Source organism: Panthera leo, chromosome B2 (assembly GCF_018350215.1).
Source record: "Panthera leo isolate Ple1 chromosome B2, P.leo_Ple1_pat1.1, whole genome shotgun sequence".
Classification (NCBI taxonomy): domain Eukaryota; kingdom Metazoa; phylum Chordata; class Mammalia; order Carnivora; family Felidae; genus Panthera; species Panthera leo.
Window position 1 is genome coordinate 80317949 of NC_056683.1, and position 17183 is coordinate 80335131.

The 17183-nt window shown below is 37.7% G+C and overlaps 1 protein-coding gene across 3 annotated transcripts in view; it reads right to left on the reverse strand.

The window, feature by feature from the left end:
* BACH2 (BTB domain and CNC homolog 2) overlaps positions 1 to 17183 on the reverse strand; it is a 351002-nt gene that overhangs the window by 209152 nt on the left and 124667 nt on the right. Inside the window, exon 1 of one of the 3 annotated variants that reach the window (XM_042939370.1) lies at positions 774 to 2138. The exons of the other annotated variants lie outside the window; for them this stretch is intronic. The gene's annotated coding sequence lies outside the window, so the exon portion shown is untranslated. Of the gene's footprint in view, positions 1 to 773; positions 2139 to 17183 lie in introns of those variants that run through there. 3 annotated transcript variants of the gene reach the window in all.

Consider the following 17183-nt stretch of genomic DNA (forward strand, 5'->3'; position numbering starts at 1 on the left):
TTTTGAGAAAGAGACAGAGAGCGAGTGAGCAGGGGAGCAGAGAGAGGGAGAGACAGAATCCCAAGCAGGCTCCACACCATCAGTGCAGAGCCAATGCGGGGCTTGAACTCACAAACCATGAAATCATGACCTGAGCTGAGATCGAGTCACACACTTAACTGACTGAGCCACCCAGGTGGCCTGGTGGCTTTATAATATTAATACTTTTTTTTTTTTTTTATGGTGCTTGCCTGGGCATAAGTAATACTTTCACAGTATCTCCCTCTATTTTGAGGCAGCTTGGAGAGCGTACTTGCCCACTACCAAAGTGGACCATTTGTTGCTCGGTTTAAGAAAGCATGTACAAATTCAGTACTTTTTCCACATGGCATGGCTAAAAGTATTACTCTCAAAGATTGTTTAACTAGCTGCCCACCTCCTGTGTTTTATTACCAGGGGAGCATTTTACAGAAATGAGTGATTGCTTGGTCTTCACTGCCAAAGTGCCAGGAGATCAAGTAAATAATGAGAGAACGCCAAAGTCTCTGCTACCAAACAGATAGGAACTTCAGGTGGTATTTATTTAAGACCCTGTATTTCTTAGGTTATGGTGGGGGTCTATGAAAAAGAAAGGTAGCAGACATGTAGCCTAGATTTACAGGGATTATTCAAAGCTCTACCTTAGCAAAAAAACAAAAACACAACAACAAAAAATACTAAGAAACAAACAAAACTCCCCTCCTGTATAGAAACTATTCCATAACCATGGAGGAGGGGTCTAAAACACAACTCACCAAAACGTAGAAAAGACACAGAATGCATGGAGTGGGCAGGTCTTGAGAATCCTATCCCCACACAAAGAGAAACTGTGCAGTATCCAGAGAGAAGAGATGGTATGGTAGCTGGGGAGAATTAGCAACCAAAGGGGATGAATCAGCTCAGCGTCTGAAAACACCTACAGGTTCTGTCAAACCTGCCCGCAGTCTTCAAGAGCTTCAAGGCTCACAAACAGGAAACTGCTGGGTATGACTTAATCTGACTCTCAACCTCCTCAGAGAAGAGCTTGCCCAAAAAGTTATGAACAGAGTGCGGAGCCAAAAGGTGAGAGGTGAAGAAGAATGTGAGTTCAAGTTCAGAGTATGGGGCATTTAGGTTCTCAATTCTCAAAGCATAGAGGAGTTATTTGGGATTTCAGCATTGCGTTCAAAACTGGTCAGCATCTCTACGAGCAGCCCAATGCTTTATAGAAAGGAGGAGAACGAAAATTCAATTACAAAGGGACTTGTGAAGACGTGAGTTGAAGTCGTTCATTTATTCATCTGTTCATTTACTCAAGACATTCTGTATTAGAATATTTTCAGGAACAGAAAACTGAATTGACCTAAACAAATAAGAGGATTTATTATCTCACACAACAGAGTTGCATGGAGGTAGAACTGTCCCAGGACTGGTTTATTTATAGCACCTCAGCAACATCATTAAGCACCCAGGTTCTTTCCCTCTTTCTGTCTATTTTGATTTGGTTAGAGTAACCAAAAATGTACCCCCTGGATCAAGAACTGGAGTTGGGGCCTGGGCCAGCTGCCCTAGAGCAGCTAGAGGAAAGTAAATACTTCAACCAAGTCAGGGTTGTGCTAGAAAGAAAGGGGCTAATGGCCACTGCGTGGGCCCCAGAGATATCTGTGGAAGGTCACTCAACAATATTCACTAAAAACCTACTATGTGTCCATTCCTGCACTGGTCACTGGAAACATGGAAAAAAGGAACTACCTGCCCATAGGAGTTTAGAGACTAATTGGTGAGACAAACATTAATGAAATAAACATGAAAATAAAGACAAAACAACAACAGCAGTAGTGTTATCCTGAAAAGGTACATGGTGCCAATGAAAGCATAATCGGGGGACCTAGGTTAATGAGGGGGAGAGGAGGAGTCCCTGAAGAAGGGAAACTGGAGCTGTTGGGATAGGGGATGGAGAAACATTTCAGGCAGAGGGAACAAATGGAGTGGCCAAGTGGAAGGAGTGAATATGGCACATTCAAAAACCATCCCCAGATGGAGAACAGACAGAGGGTGAGTTTGGAGCAAGATGATGCTGAAAAGGTTCACAGGAGCCAGACTATATGAGTTACATACAATGGAAGAAAATGTTAACAAATTCATTTTTTTTTTTAATTTTTTTTTTTTTAACGTTTATTTATTTTTGAGACAGAGAGAGACAGAGCATGAAAGGGGGAGGGTCAGAGAAAGAGGGAGACACAGAATCGGAAACAGGCTCCAGGCTCTGAGCTGTCAGCACAGAGCCTGACGCGGGGCTCGAACTCACAGACTGTGAGATCATGACCTGAGCCGAAGTCGGCCGCTTAACTGACTGAGCCACCCAGGCGCCCCAACAAATTCATATTTTTAAAAAGTTGATTTATTTTGAGAGAGAGAGCGAGAGTGAGAAGGGGAGGAGGGACAAAGAGAACAGAAGAGAAAGAATCCCAGGCAGGCCCCACACCATCAGCGTAGAGCCCTACACGGGGCTTGATCCCACAAACCGTGAGATCATGACCTGAGCTGAAATCAAGAGTTAGACGCTTAACCAACTGAGCCACCCAGGCACCCCAAAAATTCATATTTTTATTTTAAAAAATCTTTTTAATGTTTATATTTATTTTTGAGACAGAGAGAGACAGAGCATGAGTAGGGGAGGGGCAGAGAGAGAGGGAGATACAGAATCCGAAGCAGGCTCCAGGCTCCAAGCTGTCAGCACAGAGCCCGACGCGGGGCTCGAACTCGCCAACCACGAGATCACGACTTAAGCCGAAGTCGGACGCTCAACCGACTGAGCTACCCAGGCGTCCCAACAAATTCATATTTTTAAACTTTCAAGATCTTAGACTTTTTGTTCACATCAAGTTTGACACAAAACAGGCTTCTAAAATGTCCTACTACCCAGATGCTCTGAGAATATTAAATGGCCATCCCCTGTCCTTTCAAAATGAATACTTCTAGTCACTTCACATAAAAGTATCCCATAGGAAGAAAGGCTGGGCACAGGGGTGGGGAGGCAAGGCATAGGAGACCTGGAACCTGGGTTGAAAGATGAAGCCACACAGTTGTAACTGATTGGAAAAGGAAGGAAATAATTGAAGAGGCCAAGTTGGGAAAAGTATGTGGAGGAAGGCTGTGACTCTCAGGGTCGAACAGGATCAGGGACCTGCATGGGGGTTCCTCATGTACAGTAACAAGATAGGGTGCTTGAGCTGGGGGGTGCGGAAGGCTCAGAAGCACAGTGAAAGGAGGGACCCTGAGGAGGGGCAATCTTACCCCAGGCCCGGCCTCACACCTTTGGGTGTTAACTCGCTCTATATTCTGGGGAGGTAACAAGAGTGAGACTGCAATATTCAGTGTGCTTCTGTGCTTTTTGGGGTGTGCCTGCTTACTTAGCAAGAGATTACACAGAAATTACTCAAGGTAAAGTGCACAGAGTCCTCTCTCAGCAAATGAGAATATGCTTTAGGAATAAACAACACTACCACTTCCTTACGGGGCAAAAAAATATTACCTCTTAAACTGGTTTCTTATCACTACAAACTAACTCATAATCTCTCAATAGCTGAGTATAAATGGTCTAATTAACCATCTTTTGCCCTTCAAACACTTGAGGATTTCCAAGGTGACTAACCATGCTTTTCTTCTACCACATGGATGAGCATGTAACTGAAAGGATTCGCATCCTCCAAAGCAGACATTTAAAGTGTGACAAAGCCATCTCAGAGAAAGTTGGCCCTTTTGAAATGAGATAACTAATTATCCGGTGAAAAGGCAGTCTCTTCCCACTGGAAACCAGCTACGTGGTCGAGGAGAATGAAAGGCATGGACCATGGCAAATCAGATCTTTAAAAATGGTAAACAAAATAAGCCACAGAACAATTAACACATGTGGGAAAACGCAAAACACCACCAGCCACACAGTTGATTTGGTTTTAAGAAAACTGAGTCTGTGTTTTAGAAAGAAAAAAAAAAAGAGTGAGAATACATAAAAGTAAAAAATAAATCAATAAGTAAATGAAACAAAACACCCTAAAAACACAACTAAAAGCCAAGTAAAACTCATACACACAGACCTTCACAGACTACACAAATTACTTTGTCTGAATCATCTACAAACTTAGGAAACAGTCCTTATACATGTATTTTATCCTTCAGGAATACAGCCCATGTCTCCTCTGGAATCTCGACTGCTAACACACACAAGGCAGTGAACCATGGAGACGGTCTTCCTTTCAAAATAAGGACACAGCTTATTTTCTCCAGATCAGATGTAGCCGTGACCGAGAACCTATGCATGCTGTAGAGACAGAGAGAAAAGGAAATGGATGGTGAAAGCAAATTTAATTCAGTGAGCTAGCAACATCATAATGCGCAAAGCTGGGAAGGGGAGAGAGGTGGAGACATACACAGTGCCTACCTTGTTCCTTTCTAGTTTTACCAAATTGCATTATATATTTATGACTTTTATCCTAAAAAGCATGAAAAATTGACAATAAAAGGTTATCTGAATGGAACATTGGTCTTTGGTTAAAGTGTCCGGCACAAAAAGAATCAAATTTTTTTCAACGAGCCTTCAAACAAAGTGTACATGCTCTTGACATCTGCTGATGAGCTATGGTTTCCTCTTCTTCAAAACTCAAAGCTTCTCTAAATTAAACATAAGCTTGTTTTGGGTATCTGTAAAATATATGTGGATAAAATTCAAAGTTTTAGAAAGGGAGTTGCCATAGAAACACACAACTCCCTAAAAGAGCAATCCGTTGCCTCTTAAGGGAACCCATCATCATAGATATTTATTGAGCGCTGCAGACAATGCATAAAGGACAGTTGGAATACACACACTGGACAAGTACACAGATTAAATAAGTCAAGTGCTTTAAGTAAGGGATGATGAGCCCGTTTGTATGTGTGTGGTGGGAGGAAGTATCATGTGAGCTGAACCCTGTGGTACAGCTGAAATGTAGCCATCATAAGAAGATTTATTTAAAACACAATTCTGTAACAAGCTGGGCATTGCACCCAGTTATCACTATGGACTGTTTTCTGTGAATTCTTTTAAAATGTGGATGTAAGTACTTGAAGTAGCACTTACAAAAATAGCCTTATTTTTACTAGCAGAGTAGACTCAAGCTAAAAATAAATTAAATGGGAGTTTCATACAGCAGACTTAAAAAACATAGTATCAGTATACCTAAGACCACCTCTTTCTCAGAAGCTTCTGTGCAGCATTCCAAAAAGGCCACCTGATTTCCAGCCAGATCACTGTTCTTCAGACTTGGTCTTGAGACAAAGGTACCTCATGGAGATAACCTCTAAGCTGGAGTCTTGAATCAAAACCACTATTGGTCCTTAGAGAAGGATTTCTGCTCTCAGACTTTTACCAGAAAAGGCCAAATTATCACACAGCCCTTTGACAATGGGATGGTCCTAACTGGGAGGAAACAAAATAAGTATTTTTGAGGGGCTGTATTCCCAAAACACCTGCAATGAAAGTCTGGGATTAAAAAAAAGTTCAAGCCAGGTAAGTCATGATTTGTATGAAAATGTGATCTTTTCTTCAGTTCAATTTCTTTCAAGGTGACATATATACAACACCCTGGGCTTTGGGAGAATTCTCCAGTGGGGACTGAAAAGGAAGTATCTGGTGGCAGTGGAGAGTCACATGGGGACTTCCAATAGATATTCTCCATCTACAAGAGAAGGGAAGGGTCTCCATGCTGTAGCTGTTTGATAAACACACCACAGCAGCCTTTTGACTTCTGGTATAAGTAAAAGTGGCTTTTTGGTGCTATATTTTGAAGGCAACAGGTAAAGGCAATGAAGTGATAAGTATTTACAATACAGATTTAATATTTCTAAAACAAAATTTCTGAGATTTTCTGCTTTAAGCAGGATCATCCTGCTTAACATCTTGTCTCACTAATCTTTACTCCAATTTTGAAGAGTAAAGTGTGAATGCCTAGAAATATCCAGTCACCTTTTCAGAATCAGCTATCTAAGCACTACCTTTTCAAACAGCTTTAATCTAGAGGGCTATTTTATTTGAGAGAGAAAGAGAGAGAGAGAGAGCCCGATGCAGAGCCCGATGTGGAGCTCAATCCCATGATCCTGAGATCATGACCTGAGCCAGAATCAAGAGTCAGAGGCTCGCTTCGGATTCTGTGTCTCGCTCTCTCTCTGACCCTCCCCTGTTCATGCTCTGTCTCTCTCTGTCTCAAAAACAAATAAACGTTAAAAAAAAAAATTAAAAAAAAAAAGAGTCAGATGCTCAATTGAGTGAGCCACCTGGGTGCCCCTAGAGTGCTATTTTAATAAGAATGCTTATAAAATTATAAAATTGAATTGTTTAAAAATTTTATTCATCAAGATTAAAGGTATCTGCATTTAAAAAAAGGTAATACATTCAGAAACAGTATACACATTACCATGATGTGAAATTACAAAAAATCGCAGACATTCATGGTAACTCAGGAATGAGCCTTTCCATGCAGCTTAGTTTCTCAGAGAGCTGATGGGCTCCAGAGTTTTCTTAAAATAGAAGTATTTCCAAAATGTACCACATATCTTTGTGCATCCAACATCAGAACTAAGTGCATGATATACCTTTTTTTCTTGATAACTTATGATTGAAAATACCAGCCCATATGTAGAAGTTGAATATAGTTCTTCAAAATGTAATACATATGTGGTTGTAGATGAAAATATATGTGCTGAGGACCATGGAACAGGAAGGATTCCATTTGACCCCCAAATCTGTCCTCTCAAAAAAAATTCCTGATATCAACTTCTATTCTGATCATTTGCCTCTCCTCACAGAGGTAGGGTGTAAGCTATGCAGTGCAGTATGACTTTCTGGGGGTGTACGGTGTTGTTTGGAAAAGCTACTTAGTGAAACAAAGTCTAAAGAGGTTTCCTGACAAATGGTTTTTCTGTTCTCTAGGTGGACATCTGCTTGGATGTTGTTATTGGCTGCCTATGACTTTGGCTGGAGCTTCAGCCTATAGTGGCGCTCAAGAGCTGTGGGCAGGTATGACCTTCCCCAGCTTTCTCATGGGCACTTTCAGTTACTCAATGGTTCCTCCAACGGTTGGGGAAGAGAAACACCCTTGACCAGTTCACAAATCTGAGTTCCCATGGTTGGGAGTTCTCCAATGCTTCACTTCTTTTTGCTGGAAAGAAAACAAAAAAACAAAAAAAAACAAAAAACAAAACCTGTTGGTAGAAAAAAATTGGCACAATCCCTTTGAAAGAGCAATTTGGAGTACTCTCTCTCTGGATATCAAAGCATAAGAAAGTACATATTATTTCACTCAGCAAATTGCTTTCTAGGAATTTAGCCTAAGGAAATCATATAAACAACCTGTAAACTTTGGATATGTAAACAAAGGACATGCGCAAAGAGGTTGACAGTACCATTGATTATAAAAATAAAGTTTTGAGATGCCTGGGTACATCAGTCGGTTAAGAGTCCGACTTCAGCTTAGGTCATGATCTCATAGTTCATGAATTTGAGCCCCATGGGCTCTCTGCTGTCAGCTCAGAGCCCACTTCGGATCATCTGTCTCCCTCTCTTTCTGCCCCTCCCCCGCTTTTGCTCTCTCTCTCTCTCTCTCTCTCTCTCTCTAAAATTAAGATTAAAAAAATTAAAAAAAAAACATTTTGCTAAGCTTCTAGAAACCTAGTGTATTGCTTAATAAAATAATAGAGTCAAGCAACAGGAGACTATTCTGCCATTAAGATTTTAAAATAACAATGCGACCTACATTAATTGAAACAAAGATTTCCACCATATATTGTTAAGTGAAAAATAAAAGATTTCACAAATACATATGGTATACATAGGAAAAATTCTGGAAGGATATATATTAGAGATTCCCAAATTATTCTGGAAGCTATTAGAGTCTCAGTAATTTTTTTGATAGTGCCTCCAGACCAAAATAAATATCTAACAGTGCTGTCTGTTAAGTAGTTAGGTCCAAACAACTTAAGTATTTATGTCTTAATGACTTAGTAGCTATTTGAAAAAAATAACACACATAAGTTAAAAGTATTTTTTTTTCCTTTTTAAATAACCTTCTAATAACTTATTAATAGAATGTGTGCACCTGTTGAGCCATGCACAACTTCAGATCTTGGAATCAGGTTGAATACCATTTCCCTCATTTCCTGTTTCATATTGGTTTTCACATGGTACTTACTTTTTACCATTAAAAAGTTAGCAACCATTGAAAATTCACTTTTGCAAAGATATGATGTCATCAGAAGGAATGCAGTATGATCTTTAATGTTGAAACTATGAATTACCTCCAATGGTATTGGACAGATGCATTTCCCTTGATGCAAAATAACCTGCAGCAACCTCATGAATTTGCTGTGGTGCCCCAGAGCACCGTGGCATGCAGCTTGGGAACTGCAGATATATAACAATATTAACAGCTGCTTTCTCTCAGGTTACGGGTGATTTTTTTTAAAAAAAGATTTTCTGAACCTTTTCCCAATAAACATCTGTTACTTTTTGCAATGAGAAAAACCATTAAAAGGATTGATATATTTTCAGAAGTTTTTTTTCCCCCTTTGGCTTAAACACAAACATTTATCTCTTAATATTCTGGAGGCTAAGAAGTCCAAGATCAAGGCCCCAGCTGATTAGGTATCTGATGAAGAGCCCTTCCTGGTTCACAGACAGCTGTCTTCTTGCTGTGAAAGCTTTCTGTTCTAAAAAAAAGATGGATATTCTATTCTCCTCAATTTTTTACTCTTAGAAAAGTCTGGGCATAAACAACATTAAAAATTGAAAGTATTGATTGGAAATAACCTAAGTGTCCCTTGATAGATGAGTGGATAAACGTGTGGTATATATATACAATGGAATGTTACTCAGCCATAAAAAGAAGCAAATCTTGCCATTTGAGGCAACACGGATAGACCTTGAGAGCATTATGCTAAGTGAAATAAGTCAGATAGAGAAAGACAAATATATGATTTCACTTATATGTGGAATCTAAACCCTGTTTCTCTTTCTTTCTTTCTTTTTTTAGTAGGTTCTATGCCCAATGTGGGGCTTGAACTCCTGACTGAGATCGAGTCACACTCTCTACTGACTGAGCTAGCCAGGCACCCCCTCTAAAAAACAAATGAACAAACAAAACAAAACTCATAGATACAGGGAACAGACTGGTGAGGGAAAGAGGTGGTGGGGTAGGTGAAATGGGTGAAGGGAGTCAGTTACATGGCGACAGATGGTGACTAGACTTATTGTGGTGATTACTTTATATACAAAAATTGAATTATTATATTGCACATTTGAAACTAATTTCTTGTATACTAATTTTACCTCAATTAAAAAAAAACTACATGACAGGTATAACAAGACCTTAAAAAAAGCAAGAAAATCTTGGATGATGTTTTAATGATAGAAAACTCACTCCTGAATAACTTTCTGCAATAACTCTTACTATTCTGAATCCTTCCTTGATACTTGCACAGATAGGACTGATGAAGTCACCGGTGTCAGGACACTGACCCAGACGTTCACCCTACTTCCTGTGGGTAGTCACTACAATTGTTTAACAATAGACTCTCTGTCCCTCAGCTGATGTGCCTATAACACAGCATGGTCACACCATTGTGGGAACTGAGCTGCAAATGGTCCTTTGCTCTTGGTCTGCAGGGCTTCAGTCTCTGGATTAATGGTGTTCCTTTTAACACAGAGCCTGCTGATATTCACCCTGGTATCCCCTGCCACTGTCTTTAAAGGTCTCTACTACTCTCTTTGTTCCCTCTGGTTATTTCTGCCCAGTCTGTCAGTTTTGGCACTAACGAAATGAATGGCCTTTTATAACTTCACCAATTGGGACTTTAAGAACCAACAGAGTAGTATAACAGATATTTAGCTTTCTTTGTAGTTAGTTGTTGGTGTTTTGCCTGTTTTACCCCTTGTGGGGGTTGGTGGAGACAAAGGAAAATTTTCTCGTTTAAATTGTTTTAAATATTTATTTATTTTTGAGGTGGGAAGCAGAGAGAGGGAGACACAGAATTTGAAGCAGGCTCTAGGCTCCGAGCTGTCAGCACAGAGCCTGACACGGGGCTTGAAACCACTAACTGTGAAATCAAGACTTGAGTTGAAGTTAGACACCCAACTGACTGAGCCACCCCTGAGCCTCAGGAAAATTTTATAATTTCAAGCTATTGTTAAAACCTGAGGATTTTTAAAGTTTGGTGTTGAAGTTTTATTGTGGTCAATATTTTCTAATCATTTACTTTCTTACTATAGAAATGCCCATGGAATTATTAAAAACCATTTATTTTTCCAATCTAGCAATGTCTACAAATGTATATGTCAATTTCAACTTAACCTTTACAAATTTAAGTTAGAATTAACAATGCTGCAGTAGTAGGATATTTGAAGTAACTATCTGCATGAACTTTAATTGGAATGCCCCCAAGAGTCTTAAATATATTTGTTAAAAAATGAAGAAGAATAGGATCTTCCAATCCTTTACTTGTCTAATTACTCCCTACAGTACTTGCCACATTATAACATACCATATACTTTGCCTATTTATCTTGTTAATGGTCTCTGTCCTCCAACAAGAATGTAAGCTCAACAAGAGTAGGAATTTTTGTCTATTTCAATCACTGATCTATCTCCACCACCCAAAATAGTCTGGCAAAATGTAGGCGCTCAACAAGTAGTTACTAAAAAGTAAGTGAACGAGTGACTAATTCTTAAAGACCTTTTATAACTCCATTTTAGAGGGCCACAGATGAGAAAAATATTTTTAAATGAACATTAATGTTTATGCAAAACAACTACTGCTTTTTTGTGTAGGTGAAAATCAAAGTCAACCTTTGATTACAGTAAAATCCACAAATTACAAGGATTTAACCAATTTTTTATTGCTTTCCTGTGGGAAACATTTTAACTTTCAAGTAAAGAGACATTTTGATTGTCAAAGTATGGCAAGTGCACGTAGAATACCTAAAAATGCTGAGGTGAATTAGAAACATTTTTTAAAAATCACAGCTAAACTTTGAGAAAGTAATAGTAATTGTTAAAGGTCAAAAATGATAAGAAGACTAGAAGCTAGGAAGATATGTACTCTGGAGACATAAGCCAATCCTTGGTTTTAAGAGACAAAAAGTCTATGGGACAGGAGACAAGCCTAATGCTCACACCCTTGAAAGGTAAAAATCCTCAGTGGTTAAGTTAAAAAAAAAAAAAAATCTCCCAGGAACAGAAGAAAGGATAAGGCTTAGTGATGGGAATGAGGGACAAAGGAAAAAGTTTCCTCAAAAAATTCTAAGCCAAGGGGTGCCTGGGTGGCTCAGGTGGTTAAGCATCCGACGCTTGGTTTTGGCTTAGGTCATGATCTCAGGGTTTGTGGGTTTGAGCCTCAGGCTCTACGCTGACAGTGTGGAGCCTACTTGGGATTCTCTCTCTCCCTCTCTCTCTGCCCCTCCCCTGTTCATTTTCTCTCTTTATCTCTCTCTCACTAAATAAACATACAAATTAGTTAATTTATTAATTAATTAAAAAAAGAAAATTCCAAGCCTGGTCTTGTACTGTTTGGGATCAGAACTTCTACGTACTTTCTTAAACACAAACATTTAGGGTAGGAAAGTCGTAGAGAGACAGTGCCCTCGAACACATGACAGAAGCAAATGCAAAGACTCTCTAGAATAATGAACTTTAAATCCAAGTGTCAAAGGATTTTCATACGTGGAGTTCCAAGTAATCAAGTTCACAATAAAAAAATCACAAAACACACAAACAAGAAAGCTGTTATGAACAAGAGTAAGAAACAAACTGCAGAGTCAAGCCCTCGAAAGTTATAGATGTTGGATGTATCAGATACAGAATATAAAACAGATATGTTTAATATGTTTAAACAAAGACAGGATCTTAAAATATGAAAAAAGAAATAACATAACAAAAATAACTAGGCAGATTTGGGAAAGAACCAAAAATAACTTCTAGAAATGAAATATAACAACCATAATTAGATATTCAATGGGTGAGTCCAATACCAAATTAGATACAGCTGAAAAAGAGTTCATGATTTGGTAGACAGATAAAAAGAAATTAAATGTAATCTTGTACAGAGATTGAAAACAGATGAAGATATGAAAAAAAGATGAAAAGTTATGGAGCACAGAGTATGAAGGAAAATACAGAGAATGAGGGAAAGGCAGCGTTAGAAGTGATTATACTTATCTTATATCTGAAATGAATATAATAGTGTATGTCAACTATACCTCAATGAATGATAATAAAATAAACTTTGCCTGAAAAACAAAAAAAAAATGATTATAATTTAGACTTTCTAGAACTAGCAATCATTAAATTCAGGAAGCCAAAGGAATCCCAAGGGTGATAAAAAAAAAAATTCTCACCCAAATAGTGCCTGGTAAAAACTCCAGAACACCATTATCAAAAAAGATCTTCAGAACAGCCAGAGGAAACAGCAGATTACCAAGTACCTACAAGTGCGTGATAATTAGATTGAAAGCTGATTTCTCAATAGAAGAAGAAAAATCTGGGGAAGATATATTTACAACACAGACATAAAATAATACTAAACATGGAACTGTATACTTAGCAAAACTACCTTTCACAAAAAAGGCAAATAAAGGCATTTTTGGCTAACAAAAAATAAAGTTTATTTCCAAAGAGCATTCACTATGAGAACTTCTAAATGACATACTTCAGAGAAAAGCAAGAGATCTGAGGGAAAGAGGGAATGGTGAGCAAACAGTAAACATATGACTAAACTGAAATAAATATGGACTGTATAAAACAAATGCTGACTGTATACAAACTGTAATAACATCTAATATAAAAATGAGATAAAACTGGAAACTGGATAACAATGTATATTAGGTTAAACAAGAATGATTAGAATTAAAGAAGTCTAAGATTCCTGAGTGGTTTGGGAGAAGAGGAAGATACTGTGGAGTGTAAGCCTTCATTAAGTTAAATGGGATGCTCACATCTCCAGGGTAAGCACTGAAAGCGAATAGTGTGTACAATTGCCAAACTAGTAGGAGAAATAATATGGAATTATAAAAACAAAAACAAAGCAAATCTCATCCAACCCAAATTAGAGCAATAAAGAAAAAAACAGAGCACAGAAAAAGTAGGACAAAAAGAAAGCAAAAAGATGGTCAAAATGAATACAAATGCATTATTATTTTTTGTCTGACTGAAAATGCAAATGTGACTGATGCAATCTACTAAACAATAGAAATGTACTACATTTTCTAGTTAAAAGACAAAGACTGTCTGATTGAATTAAAAAGCAGAAAACATGTTCACATAAGCACTTGAATATAAATGCTCATAGCAGCCCTATTCATAATAGCCCCAAATTGAAAAACTAAAATCTCCATCAACTGGTGAATGGTGAAACAAACTGTGGTATATCCATATAATGGAATGATACTCAAAAATAAAAAAGAATCAAATATTGATACATGTTACAACATGGATGAATCTCAAAAGCATGACGCTAAATGAAAGAAGAGAAATACCGAAGACTACCTACTGTATGATCCCATTTATATGACATTCTAGAGGAGATAATACTGTAGTGATAAAAGCAGCTCAGTGGTTTCTTGGGGCCAGACATGAGGGAAAGAACCTGACTGCAAAAGGGCATGAGCAACTTTCTGGTGTGATGGAAATGATCCGTATCTTTATTGTGGTGGTGGTTTCATGACTATATACACTTATCAAAATTCATCAAACTGTACACTTAAAATGTGTGAGTTTTTATTGTATATAAATTATATCTTAACATAGGTAATAGGAATCCAGTTATGTGATTTACAAAAGACAAATCTAAAACCTTTTGTGTCCATGGAAAAAGCAAGTTGGAGAAAACCGGTAGGCAAATACTAACCCAGAAATCTGGTTTAGCTAAATTAAACCCATACAAAATTAATTTTGGGCAAAGACATTAAATGGGTCATGACATATTAATAAATATATTTAATTCACCAGGAAGATATAATAATATATGCCTCACGACACCTTCAAAACACATTAAACTTAAAATTCGCAGAATTGTGATGAAAAACTAAACAGAGGACAATTTTATTTGTAAATAAAAATGCAAAAATCTTGAACAAAATATTAGCAATTGAAATCCAGAAATTTATAAAGAAGAATAACATGTCTAAGTTTGGGTTATTCCCATAATGCAAGGTTTTTTCAATATCAGTTATTCTTCACATTAGCAAATTAAAGAAGTAGAAAACACGTGACTATCTTGAGATGCAGAAAAAGCATTCAATAAAATGTAACAACTATTTATGATTAAAACTCTTAGTAAACAAGGAATAGAAAGAAACTTCTTCAGTTGGGTAGGGTATCACAAAACGATCCTTTAGCAAACATACGCAAGGACAAACTTTTGAGTAATTGCCTGTAAGGTCTGTGAAAAGGTAAAATTTGCTATTATCACTTTTACTTAACAGTGAAGATTCTAGCCAGGTATTCAATAAAATAAAATCTAACATTACATAGATTGGAAAGGAAAAAAAACCTCAAAGCAATCATTTCTTATTGATGATATAAATCTAGGTAGAAAACCCTAAGGAATCTACAAATTATTTTTATTAATAAGTAAGGAAGCCAATAAGGTTACCATATACACAATAAAACTCGACACTTTAACAGTGAAATGGCTAAATAAATTGTCATATAATAAGTACAAAAAATATGATACAACAATAAAAATGAATGAATTAAGTTATACACATCAATATGGACAAATCTGAGAACATAATATTTTGGCAGGAGCAAGTCACAAGATAATCAGTATAATTCCATTTATGTAAAGGTTAAAATAGTACGTATATTGTTTAGGGTATATTCATATGTAGTAAAACTTGGGAAAGGCAAGATAGTGGTTATCTCAAAATCTAAGAAAGTGGTTGAGAAGAGAAGAATGTGATCTAGGAGAGAGATACATATAAGCCTAAATAGTAGTGATGATGTTCTTGAGAGGAGTAGAAGAAATGTGGATGTCTCCTTCACTTTATTGTTTAAAATGTACCAATAAGAAAAACAAAAAACAAAAATCAACAAGCTATATATTCCCTTCTGTATGGATGGGGTACTTATTTTTTTTTTTAAGTTTATTTATTTATTTTGAGAGAGAGAGAGAGTGAGAGCGAAAGCACAGACATGCGCGAGCAGGGGAGGGGCAGAGACAGAGGGAGAGAATTCCAAGTAGGATCCGTGCTGTCAGCGCACAGCCCTACGTGGGGCTCTGTCTCACGAACTGTGAGATCATGACCTGAGCTGAAATCAAGAGCTGGGATGCTTAACCGTAGGAGCAACCTAGGCGCCCCAAACGGTATACTTCTTAATTAAAAAAAAAATTTTTTTTAACGTTTATTTATTTTTGAGACAGAGAGAGACAGAGCATGAACGGGGGAGGGGCAGAGAGAGAGGGAGACACAGAATCGGAAGCAGGCTCCAGGCTCTGAGCCATCAGCCCAGAGCCCGACGCGGGGTTCGAACTCACAGACCGCGAGATCATGACCTGAGCTGAAGTTGGACGCTTAACTGACTGCGCCACCCAGGTGCCCCAATACTTAATTTAAAGAAGTAAATGAACCTGAGCAAACTCCGTCAAAATGTGTAAAGTATTGTGATACTATTTCAGGAAAATGTAAGCATTTAGGAAGCAATTTTTCTATAGCTAAATTTTAAAATTAATATTTATTACTTTTTCTTACTCATTATAGGAAAGTTTAGAGTCCTCATTCATATAACGATTTTCCTCATACACTGAAGTCATAAGAAGCTCTCTTGGTAGGGTTTTTATTTTCTGGATTGGCTATTTTAGTTTGTTTTTAATTTTAACTAAGGTATAATTGACAAACAACATTATATTAGTTGCAAGTATACAACGTAATGTTTGATATATATATTGTGAAGTGACCACCATTCTCTTGATAGGTTTTAAAGGTACATAAGCAAAATCACTGTGTTTTCATAACTGCCTGTATTAGACAAAACAAAAAACAACAAACGAACAAATGATAAGGAAAGAACATTCAGTAAGAAATGCCCAAAAGGGTTGAGTTCTTACATTAAAAAACAACTTTTCGGGGAGACTGGGTGGCTCAGTCAGTTAAGTGTCCGACTTCGGCTCAGGTCATGATCTCACGGTCCGTGAGTTCAAGCCCCGCGTCGGGCTCTGTGCTGACAGCTCAGAGCCTGGAGCCTGTTTCAGATTCTGTGTCTCCCTCTCTCTGCCCCTCCCCTGCTCATGCTCTGTCTCTCTCTGTCTCAAAAATAAATAAACGTTAAAAAAAAATTTTTTTTTAAAAACAACTTTTCAGTGGAAAAGACCTAATCTCTTTGTTTAGAAGTTAATTCTTGCAAAGAGAAATTTTGCTCAGGCAAAAAGAATGAGCTGATCAGTGTCTGAAAAGGTTGAAAACATTTTCCTTTCTCATAAAAAAAGTTGCCAATATAATTAAAATAATATTGATGACCTAGCTATCTGGATACCCTACACGAAATATCTCAAATGGTATTCATTACCTACCGTTCCAAAACAGGGTTTTAAAATATTATTTAAATCTGGGTTAGTTAACATATAGTGTAATAATGGTTTCGGGAGTAGAATTTAGTGATTCATCACTTACATATAAGTGCTTATCCCAACAAGTGCTCTCCTTAATGCCCAGCACCCATTTAACCCATCCCCTCCCCCAAATCAGTCTTGGGTGGCAGGATCCAGTCACCCAAGCCAAACTCAATGCTCTCATTAATTATACCAGTCCTCATGCTCCCCCTCCTCCAACACTTCTTCCACCTGTCCACTGAGCAATCTTTACAGAACATAAATATTACATTATTTCCCAGCTTAGAAACCTTTCAGTATTGACCTACACTCACACCAAATAGCTTCCAAGCCACTTAGAAGATGGCCCCCCATCTGGCTTTTCTTTGTATGTACGTTACACCACAGCATTGTAAACCAATTGCAAGTCTATGTCAGTATTCACATGTTAACGTTAAAATATTATTTCATGGGTCTATACGTTAGCATGCTGTATGTTCTTTTCTTGAAAAATTCCTGCCGGCCTGAAAATTATTATTCACCTTCAAAAATCTGTGAGACATCTCTATTCTGAAG